The sequence below is a fragment of the Theropithecus gelada genome, chromosome 4, assembly GCF_003255815.1.
Source record: "Theropithecus gelada isolate Dixy chromosome 4, Tgel_1.0, whole genome shotgun sequence".
In the NCBI taxonomy this organism is placed as follows: Eukaryota; Metazoa; Chordata; class Mammalia; order Primates; family Cercopithecidae; genus Theropithecus; species Theropithecus gelada.
The window spans coordinates 141,612,476-141,624,218 of NC_037671.1; the positions used below are offsets into that span (position 1 = coordinate 141,612,476).

Consider the following 11,743-nt stretch of genomic DNA (forward strand, 5'->3'; position numbering starts at 1 on the left):
TCCTGGAGAATGTGCTCAGTAATACAGTATAGAACATTGCAAATTCCAATTGACTACATTTTTTTTTTTTCCTTTAAGAGACAAGAACTGGGCAGAGTGGCCCATGTCTTAATCCCAGCACTTTGGGAGACTGAGACAGGAAGATTGCTTGAGGCCAGGGGCTCGAGACCACCCTAGGTAACACAGGGAGACCCTGTCTCTAAACAAAGAGAGAGACAGGGTCTTGCTTTCTTGCCCAGGCTGGTGTGTAGTAACGTGATCATGGCTCACTCCATCCTCAGCCTCCAAAATCATGCAATTCTCCTCACTCAACCTCCTGAATAGCTGAGAATACAGTGAGTCCCACCATGCCCAACGAATTTTTAAAAATTTCTGTAGAGACCAGGAGTTGGAGACTAGCCTACGCTGCCTAGACTGGTCTTGAACTCCCGGCCTCAAGCAATCCTCCTACCTCAGCCTTCCAAAGTGCCAGGATTACAGGCATGAGCCACCACAGCCAACCCATATTTTTTTCCTTTTTGACAAATGTTTTATAAAATATAATTTATCAGAATTTTTATATCACCAGGTCATAACCTTTTGCCAAGTTACAAATAGGAATATGACTGTGCATTAAGTCACATATTTTATTCATCCCAACTATTGATTATAAAAAACAGATTTCTATAATTCATGGTAGAAGAGAGAATCAATTACCTTTCTATTCTGTCTATAAAATATTTTTGGAATTACTGTAATATAATTAGGTGATAAAACTATGCAGACAAAAAAGCAGGAAAGAAGGTATATTAGAGTTATATCAGGCAACATACTAAAAATTATATGTTGTTTTTCTTGGCTTTTATAGTATTTGTGATATTTGTCAGCTTTTAGAATTTGTAATGGTTAGAATTGCTTTTTTCATGTTGAATATTTGTTTAATTTTATATTCATAATTTTACATTCTTTCTCTCTTAAGAGTTCCTTTCCCTAAATTATACAAACTTCGGGATCCACAAAATCTAATTAAAACAGAGGTGGTGAAACTGACAGGGAGAGTTTCAAAGAAAGATAAAGAGGGGCTAGAAATAGTCGGTTCAAGATATTGGATTAGCATATTTAGGAGTAGAATGTAGCAGAGAGATTAAAGACAGACCGTGTAAAATTGTGTCTCATTTGCATGCAGGGGAGCCAAGACATTGAGTGATTTTAAAAAACTGAATTGAATAGATTATAGTGACATTAGTAGAAAGAAATACTGATAGATACAGACACAAGTCTGAACCCGAAAGACTTCTATTTCCAGTGGACATTAGTGAGATATAATCCTAAAGGTGAGATTATCAAGGTAGAATGTAAAAGTAAATTCCTGGAAGCTCGGATAGGAAAAAATAATACTGAAAAGAGCTACAGAATATATAAATGAGTTATGCATATATTATCTGCTGATAAGCCACTTTAAAGTGAAAGTAATTTTTTCTTTAACATTTGTTAATATCAGTACTGTTAATCTCTATAATATAATAATAATAAAAATGATATCTATTCAGAGGAGTTTTTAGCACTCAGATATACATTAAAAATGCTTAGCAAAGTGTCTGGCCTAGAGTAAATGCAAACATTATACTTTTGAACTATGTATTATTAAAGTAAAAATGAAACCAGTTGAAGTCTGCAAGACAAAGAAAAAAACTTCATGACAGAGCAGGCTTAGCTGATGTTTACAACCTCATTGGTTATAAATCACCATGCAAAGTAAATATGTGAACATGTATTTAATATTTTATCACTCTATGAAAAAGTTAATCCTCAAGGAAAGTTTTAAGAGACTGGAAGGAATACAAATTTAATAAAAGAACTGGCTTAATAGTATTACCTGTTTGAAACAGTAAAACTTTATTTCCACTAATAAGATGCCACTTAGTGGCATATGATAAAGCTCAAGGAAATTTCACAAAGCCTAGACTGATCTTCCTGATCTTTTTCACTCCTAGACAGTATCTTAAATATATCAAGGACAAACCTTGATACACAGACTATAGAATGGTCATAGAAAAACCTCATATACACAGACAACTTTCAAAAGTTTCCCAACATATGTCTTTTCAATATGCTAAAGTTGTAGTTAACAGAGTCTGCAGAGAGGTAGTTTCCAGTTTTTCTTCATCCTGATTTTTCATATCAGAAAATCTGAAATGTAAGAGAGCTCTAAGATAATCTCTAATACCTTAAGAACTAGATAACCAGGCAGCATTACCAAGTTTTTACGGCTTAATTATAACTGTTTCTCATAAACTTTATTTCCAGCCCCTAATTCAACTGAAGGAATCTCCACATTTATGTTTTATCATGTAGCTTTAAATTTCCTCCTGAAATAATATTTTATTTAGAGTTACAATACATCAAGAGACACCTACAGATTTAAAGAAAATGCAAATTGAAATAACAATGAGATGCCGCTGCACACCTATTAAAATGGCTAATACTAAAAAGAATGACCTAGGAAGACCTGGAGAGAATGTGAAACAATTGGAAACCCCATACATTGCTGGTGGGAATACAAAACGATATAATCAGTTTGGAAAAGATTTTCAATTTTTTAAAAAGTTGAACAATCACCTACTATATGCCCCAGCCTATCCACTTCTAAGTGTTCATCCAAGAGAAATAAAAACTTATGCCCATATAAAGGCTTGTATGACACAAATATCTATGGCAGTTTTATTTGTTAAAAATTGCTAATTTATTTGCCAAACATTAGAAACTACCCAAATGTTTTTGTATTTTTAGTAGAGACAGGGTTTCACCGTATTAGCCAAGCTGGTCTTGAACGCCTGACCTCGTGATCTGCCTGTGTGTGGTGGCATGTGCCTGTAGTCCCAGCTACTCAGGAGGCTGAGGCAGGAGAATCACTTGAACCCAGGAGGCAGAGGTTGCAGTGAGCCGAGATCTCACCACTGCACTCCAGCCTGGGCGACAAAGTGAGACTCCGTCTCAAAAACAAACAAACAAACAAACATTTCCGTCCCCCCGCCAAAAAAAAATACCCAAATGTCCATCAACAGGTGAATGGATACTTCACCAAACAAAAAGTGAACTCTTCATACACACAACAATATGAATAAATCTTGAAATAATTATACTGAGTGAAAGAAGTCATATGATAAAGAATACTTATCATAATTATTTTATATAAAATTTTTAAAAATATGGACTAATCTACTGTAATAGAAACCAAATCAATTGTTGCACAGGGATGAGGGGATAGGGAGGAGCAGGAGAAAGAAATTACAAAGGTGTGAAGAACATGTTGGGGACAATATACATGTTCATTATCTCGATTTTGATGGTAGCTTCATGAGTATATACATATATCAAAGCCTATCAAATTGTATACTTTAAATATATGCATCTTATTGAGTGTCAATTATAATTCACCAAAGCTGTTAAAATAATTAAATAAAATTAAATATTCATTATTAAATATCAACTAGAAATGAATGAGACTTTCTATTTAAAATCACTCCAGAAAATTACCGGCTGAAAGAGACATTCCTAAATAACATTTCTAAATTACAAAATGGAGCTGAAAAGCCTTATTAAAATGTTTTATGTTTTAAACAGTAACTGAAAATCGTGAGACAAGTAATATTATACAACAAAATTATAACATAGCCTTTGGAAACAGAAATAACAGAAAGAAAAACAATGTAACAATGTGTCATGTTTTTGAGTACAGAAATTAAAATGTTTTGGACTTTCAAAGAAAGAAAGGACAAATTTTCCAAACTTGTGTAAAATTAACTTGGTAATGATAATGTGATAGCAAAGCATTTTATGAGACTGAAAGGGAGTGAAATATAATTTTCTTAGGGCTTCATTTGCTCGTCTTTGCCTTGTTTCTTAAAATAAAAGCTGAGGTCATTTATGTAAGACCTTTCTTTTTTACTAATACAGGTTTTTAGTACTTTATAATTTCTTCTAAATACTATCTTAAATGTATCCCACAAATTTTGATGTGCTGTGTTTTTATTTTCATTAAATTCAAAATACTTTTTAATTTCTCTCATTGTTTCTTTTTTGAAAAACTTCTGGGTGTGTCTAGAAGCATGTTATTTAGTCTCCAAATATTTGAAGATTTTTCCAGATATAATTGATATAATTCTATTGTTGATTTTTAAAATTTATTTTCACAGTAATTAGGAAACATTATTTGTGTGACTTGACTCCTTTTAAATTTATTGACACTGGTTTTATGGCCCAATAAAATATGATCTCTCCTGATAAATTTCATGTATACATTTTTAAAAGCTGTGTACCAGCTATTTTTGTGTAGATTATTCGATAAATGTTCATTAGGTCAAGTAGATTGGAAGTGTTGTACAGGTTTTATATTCTTTACAGTGATATCAATTATATTAATTATTGAGAGATAATTGCTTAAATCTTCAACAATTGTGGGTTTATCTGTCTCTCCTTGCAGTTATGTCAGTATTTGCTTCATGTGTTTTAAATCTCTCTTCAAAGGTATGTCAGCAATTAGATTTGTTATGTTCTCTTATTGAATCTTTATGAAATGACCTCCCTTATCTCTGGTAACATTCTTTTGCTCAGAAATCGACTTCATCTCATATTAATGTAGCCATTCCCATGTTTTATTTTGTTTGTTTGTTTTTTAGAATGGTATATCTTCTTCCATCCTTTTACTTTCACATATTTGTGTCTTAATTTTTAAAGTATACTTCTTATAAATGTATATAGTTGAAATTGCTTTTTTATCCAGCATTCACAAAAGCAAAGCATGGAATCAATGTAAGTGCCCATCAGTGGAAGACTGGATAAAGAAAATGTGGTACATATTCATGATGGAATACTATTGAGCCATAAAAAAGAATGATATCATATTCTTTGCAACAACATAGATGGAACTGGAGGCCATTATCCTAAGCTTACTAACACAGGAGCAGAAAACCAAATCTGCATGTTCTCACTATAAGTGAGAGCTTAACATTGTACACATGGACACAAAGAAGAGAACCACAGATACTAGGGTCTATTTGAGGGTGGAGAATGGGAGAAGGGGGAAGATAAAAAAACTACCTTTCACATACTCTGCTTGCTTATTCACCAAAACTCACAACACACAATTTACCTATGCAACAAACCTTGCACATATACCCCTGAAACTGAAAGTTATAAAAAATACATGACAATCACATCTAAAAAATGAAAAATAAATAAATAAAATTGCCAGCACATAAAAAAATCTTTGCCTTTTAACTGGAGTGTTTGGATCATTTACATTTAATGCAATTATTGTTATAGTAGGGTTTACTCTACAATCTTGCTAGCTGTTTTCTGTTTATGCCATTTTTGTTTTTCCTTCCTTTTATGCCTGTTTTGTATAAATTCGTCATTTTTGTGATTTCATTTTATCTCCCCTTTTTATATTATTAGTTATGAGTCTTTGTCATGCTATTTTAGTAGTAATTTTGGGGGTGTATAGTATACATATTTAACTTATCACAGTCTTTCTTCAATATTATACCTGTTCGCATATGGCATAAGAACCTTACAACAGTGTACTGTTGTTTCTTTCCACTCAACCTTTGTGGTACTTTTGTCATACATTTTATTTCTTTGTATATACTAAACTCCATATATAGTTATTTATTTTTATTGTAAACATTCATCACTTTTTAAAGAAAATTAAGAAAAATGTCTCTATTTTTACCCATGTAGTTACCTTTTTCTTGTGCTCTTCATTCATTTACATAGATGTAAGAGTCCTTTTATTATGAATTTTCTTCTTCTTAAAATATTTTAATATTTTTTGTAAAGCATATCTGCTGATGATTTCTGTCTCAGCTTTTGTAGGTTGATATGGTTTGGCTATGTCCCCACCCAAATCTCATCTTGAATTCCCACATGTTGTGGGAGAGATCCCATGGTATTTAATTGAATCATGGGGGCAGGTCTTTCCCATGCTGTTCTGGTGATAGTGAATAAGTCTTATAAGATCTCATGGTTTTAGAAAAGGGATTTCCTGCACAAACTCTCTTCTCTTGTGTACCATCATGTGAGATGTGCCTTTCACCTCCTGCCATGATCATGAGGCCTCCCAAGCCATGTGGAACTGTGAGTCCATTAAACCTCTTTCTTTTGTAAATTGCCCAGTCTTGGGTATGTCTTTACCAGCAGCATGAAAACAGACTAATATATAGGTCATATGGTCTTAGTTTACCTTCAATTCTGAAAAATATTTTCACTGGGTAAGGAATGCTAGGTTGACAATTTTTTGTTTGTTTTTTTGTTTCAATTCTGTAGAAAACTGCTCCAGAAGAGTACTTCTAGAATGGGATAGTAAAGACACCTGAAACCCACTCCTTCATAAAATCAATGGTATCACTAGCATAAAAAATATCAGAATAAGAATTTCAGAACACTTGAAATTAACCAAAAACTTGCATTAATCCAATGAGTGCTTATTCAAGGAATAAGACTGAATATCTGTGAAAACCACAAGCTTTGTGGCAATTTAATTTGCCACATCCTCATCCTCCTCTAATAAGTTCTGTGGAAGCCTTGAAAATCACCAGCAATGTAATGATGGTAACCATGAAAACCAGTAATTTATTAGTCGCTATAGGGGATGGAATGAGTTTGGATTTCCAAAAAGCTGCCCTATCGCCACAGGATTGTCATTATCTGATAGTTCCCTGAATACTTCCACTCACAGAACATGTTTTTATTTTATCTTACTTTAAGATCCTTCAGTGTGAAAATATTTTTCCGTGGGCTATTTGTCAAAAGCAAGTAGCAGCAACTGTTGAATATTGCAGCTATCTCAAGTGGTGATAATAGGGCAAACAATTTAGCCAAAGAACTGTAGCAGCTATACTAATACCAGACAAAATCGACTTTAGGAATTGTTACTAAAGAAAAAGAAAGACATTTTGTAATGATAAAAGGGTCAATTCATCAAGGAAACATAACAGTTATTACCAAATATGCACCTAACACTAGAGCTTGGAAATACAGGAAGCAAAAAAGCAGACAGAATTGAAAAGACAAACAATTCAATAACATTGTTAGGTACTTCATTACTCTAGTTTCAATAATCAATACCACAACTAGACAGAAGATCAGCAAAGTATTAAAATATTTGATTACAAGTGTAAACCAACTAGACCTGACATACATCTATATAACACTCTATCCAACAATAGTAGAATATTTATGTTTCTCAAGTGTATATGAAATGTTCTCTAAAATAGAACATATGTTAGGCCATAAAATAGCCTCAGTAAATTTAAAAGGACAGAAATAATTCAAAGTATATTCTATGACCACAATGAAACAAAATTAGAAATCTTACTTTAAAACTGGGTCAGACTTAAATGGAATAACTAAAGCTGTACAAGTCTTAGAGGAAAACATAGTTGTAATTGACCATTATCATGTATACGGCAATGTTTTCATAGAAATGACTGAAAGCCATAAGTGACAAAGGAAAAAGTACATACATTAAACTTAAAATTAAAAGTCCATACACAAACTATAAAATGGAAGAAAATGTTTGCAAATAATATATCTGAGAAAGGACTTGTATCCAGAGTATACATAGAACTTTCAAAACTCAACAACAGAAAGACAATCCAATGTTAAAATGTGCAAAGTATTTGAATAGACATGTCTCCAAAGAAGATATACAAGAAGCCAATATGCATAGGAAAAAATGCTGAAAATCATCTGACATTAGGGAATGCAACTCAAAACCACAAGAAAGTATTGTTTTATATACATTACGATGGCTATAATCAGTAAGACAAACAATAACAAATATTGGTGAAGATGTGGAGAAATTGGAACCCTCATACTTTGCTGGTGGGAATGCAAAATTATGTAGCTTCTGTGAGAAACAGTTTGGAAATTTCTCAAAAGGTTAAACAGAGATACTATGATGGCCAAGAAATTATACTCTTAGTTCTTTACCCAAGAGAAATTAAAATATATACTATACCACACAAAAAGTTGTACACAGATAAAATTATTCATATAAGCCAAAAAGCGGAAACAAGTCAAATGTCTGTCAACTGTTGAATGAATAAACAAAATGTAGTATATCAATGTAACGAAATATTATTTAGCCATAAGAAGGAATAAAGTACTAATACAGGCTACAAAATACATGAACCGTGGAAACATTATGGCGAGTGAAAGAAGTCAGACATAAAAGATAACATATTACATGATGTCATTCATATGACATTTTAAAAATAGGCGAATCCATACAGACAGGAAGATTAGTAGTTGCCAAGGCCAGAGTTGGGAAATGGAGACTGACTGCTAGTAGGAACAGGGCTTCTTTGGGGATAAAGTGTTCTGGAATTAAATAGTGGTTATAGAGGCACAGATTGTGAATATACTAAAAATTATTGAACTGTACAATTTTAAAAGGTGAATTTTATGGTATATGAATTATATCACAAATTTTTAAAAAGTTATCTAAAAAATGTTGTTACACTGTTTTCTTTTTTTTTTTTTTTTTTTACAAGAGCACAAATCCACGTTTATTTATTGATTTTTCGTTAGTTTAAATCCTTGAGGGGTACAGCATCACTCGGATTCTGTGTCCAATGGCCTTAGCAGGAAGATTGCTTCGGAATTTGGCACGAACCATGCCACTGTTTCCATGGGCCCAAGTTACCTTTCCCCAGATGACTCTGGTTTTATTTGGTTTGCCGCCTGGAGTCACTGTGTTGTTCTTTGCTTTGTATACATAAGCGCATCTCTTGCCCAAATAGAATTCTGTTTCATCTCGGGCATAAACACCTTCAATTTTAAGAAGAGCTGTGTGCTCCCTTTGGTTCCGGAGACCCCGCTTATAGCCGGCAAAAATGGCCTTGGACCACAGCCTTCCAGACATAGTTCCTTTTGGAAGTCCCGTTCCCAGCAGGCCTCCACAGGAGCCAAGATGGCGGGAAGAGGACTGTTTTCTAGTTTGCATTATTTCTGACCAGAAGTCTGCTGTCATCTTATTTTGGTTCTTCTAAGTACAATGTGTCTTTGTGTTCCTCTGGCTGATTTTAGGATTGCCTTCTTTTCACTGCTGTTATGCAAGCTCATTGTGATGTACTTTGGTCTAACTCTTTCAGGTTTCTTGTGCTTACACTTTATTGAGATTCTTGCATCTGTGAGTTTATTGCTTTTATTGTGAACTTTGGAAACTTTCATGTACTAGTCGCTCACAACTTTTTTTTTCTGTGCCCCTCCCCAACATTTTGGGCACGTTGATTACATATGTATATGAGGCTGTTGAACTTTCCCCAAAGCTCACTAAAGCTGTAGGGAAATTTTCCCCCTTTTTTCATTTTTTTTCTATCTTTAAATTTATTAATCTTCTGCTGTGTCTAATCTGCTATTCATTTAATCCAGTGTATTTTTCATCTCAGCTGTTGTAGTTTCCATTTTAGAAGTTCAAATTTGTCTTCAAAAAATTTTTCCTGCTCTCCTTAACATGCTCATGCTTGCTTTCCTCTTCCTTCCAGAATATCTGAACTATGCTAATGCTAACCATTCTAGTGTCCTTATTTACTAATTCTACCATGTGTGACCTTTCTGGATTTATTTATTGATTGGCTTTTCTTAATTTATGGGTCTTATTTCCTATTTCTTTGCATGCTGGTATTTTATATTGGATACTAGATGTGAATTTCATCTTGTTAAATGTTGGACATTTTTATATTTTGTATTCCTTCACATATAATTCATTCCAATTCTAATATGCAGTTAGGTGACCTGGAAACCATTTGTCCTTTTCGAGCTTTGCTTTTAAGCCTTGTTAAACAGAATTAGAGCAGCCTGTAGACTCAAGCTAATTTTTCTGCATTACCGAGACAATGCCCTTCAGAGTACTCTACCCAATATTACGTACATTACATGGTTTCTGCTCTCTGTCTATTGTAGCACATTCTATTCCCAGTGAGAGCGCTTAGGGTTGTTCTGCCTGCTCCTTTGGGGTTGTTTCTCCCCAAGCTTCAGGTAATTTCCTTTCAAGCATGTGCTAATCAGTACCCAGGAATCGGTAGTGTGGAGGGAAGACACTCTACTCATCTCCTGGGGTCCCTCTCTGGGCAGCTCTCTCCTCTCCAGTATTCTGTCCTGCAAACTCTAACTACCTTGCTATCCTGAGCTCCCAGCTCTATCTTTTTAACTCTGGAAAACCACCAGAACTTGCCTGGGTTCCTCCACAAGGTGACCTGAAAACTCTCCAGGCATTAATTTGGATTATTGCAGGATATCTAGTTTGTTTCTCATCTCTCAAGAATTGCTGCCCTCTACTTCCTGCTGTCCAGTGTCTGAAAACAATTGTTTTCTGTGTTTTATCTGCTTTCTAGTGGCTTAAGTTAGGAAGTTAAGCCCAGTCCCTGTTACTCTATCTTGACCCAGAGTGGAGATCAAGTTATGTATTTTTGATATTCCCAAATTTATTTCACTCTGAGTATAGGAAGTTATAACATTAAATTGTCTCCCAACTATTCCTGGGAGTTTCTCAGGTGATTCCTCTCCTGTGCTTCAGAACACATTTCTCAAGTTATTCATTCATTTAATTATTCATATAATAGGTATTTATCTAGTGCTTATAATATCCAGGCACTGTTATAGGTGCTTCGGACACAATGGAAGACAAGAAAGACAAGGTTTCTGCTTTTGACAGTTTACATTTTGTTGGGACAGCCAAACTGAACAAGCAAATATCAGAAAGCAGCAAATGCCATGTAGAAGACAAGTTAGATGCTGTAATAAAGAGTGAATAGAGGGATGGATGGTAACTAAGCTTAGGAGTTACCAAGAAGGTGACACTTGATCTGAGGCCTGAATGTAAGAAAGTATCACCAATAAAAAATTGAGGAAAGAGAATTCCAAGAAGAGGAACTAGCAACCACAAAAGCCTTAAAATGAAAATGACAGATAGAAAGAACAGTGTGGCCCAAATACAGAGAATGATGATGAAAGCAGGAGAAGATAGAAGAGAAAGGCGTGAACTCGTATTCTCAGTGCAAAGACAACGTGAGTGAGACATGTACCAGCCACCGCTTATTCCTACCAATACTGGTCTCTGTTCTGCCTTGTGGGCCTAGCCAATTCTGTTCTGTATTTAATCCTACCCTCAAACAAATGCTAATTACTCTAAATCAATCATGGTAATCCTATGTATCTGGCTAGTGACTGGTTTTGAAAAAGGTGAGTGACAGAGACCTGGAAAATGAGACCTGAGAAGCAGTTTTGTTTTTTTTTTTAGGAAAGATTCCCTTCTTTATGAAAGGAGACCCACAGAAGAAGGTGGCCTCTCCTCTTTCATTAGACCAATGATTATCAACTGGGGACAAATTTGTACCCTAGGAGACATTTGGCAGTATTTGGAGATGTTTTTGTTTGTCACATCTGGGAGTATGTTACTGGTATCTACTAAGTACAGGCTAGGGATACTGCTAACCATTTTACAATGCACAGGACAACCCACATAGCAAAGCAAGGAGTTATCCAGTCCCAAATATCAATATTTCTAAGGTTGAGGAAGCCTACACTAGATACTCTTGGGTCTAAATGTGATGGCTACAACTGTTGTGGCCATCTTGCAACCAGGAATATTAGCTGATATGCTAAAGATGAAAACATGAAAAAATAGAAAGACCCTAGAGATGTGATGTCTTTGAGCTGCTAAATAAACCAACTTATAACCATATCAGAACTTCTTGTT

The 11,743-nt window shown here is 34.5% G+C and overlaps 1 pseudogene across 1 annotated transcript; it reads right to left on the reverse strand.

Moving 5' to 3' along the window:
• Positions 1-8,506: 8,506 nt before the first annotated feature.
• On the reverse strand, positions 8,507-8,969 carry LOC112623548 (annotated as a pseudogene). Its single transcript, XR_003119162.1, has one exon. The product of XR_003119162.1 is annotated as a 60S ribosomal protein L35a pseudogene (transcript).
• Positions 8,970-11,743: the final 2,774 nt, after the last annotated feature.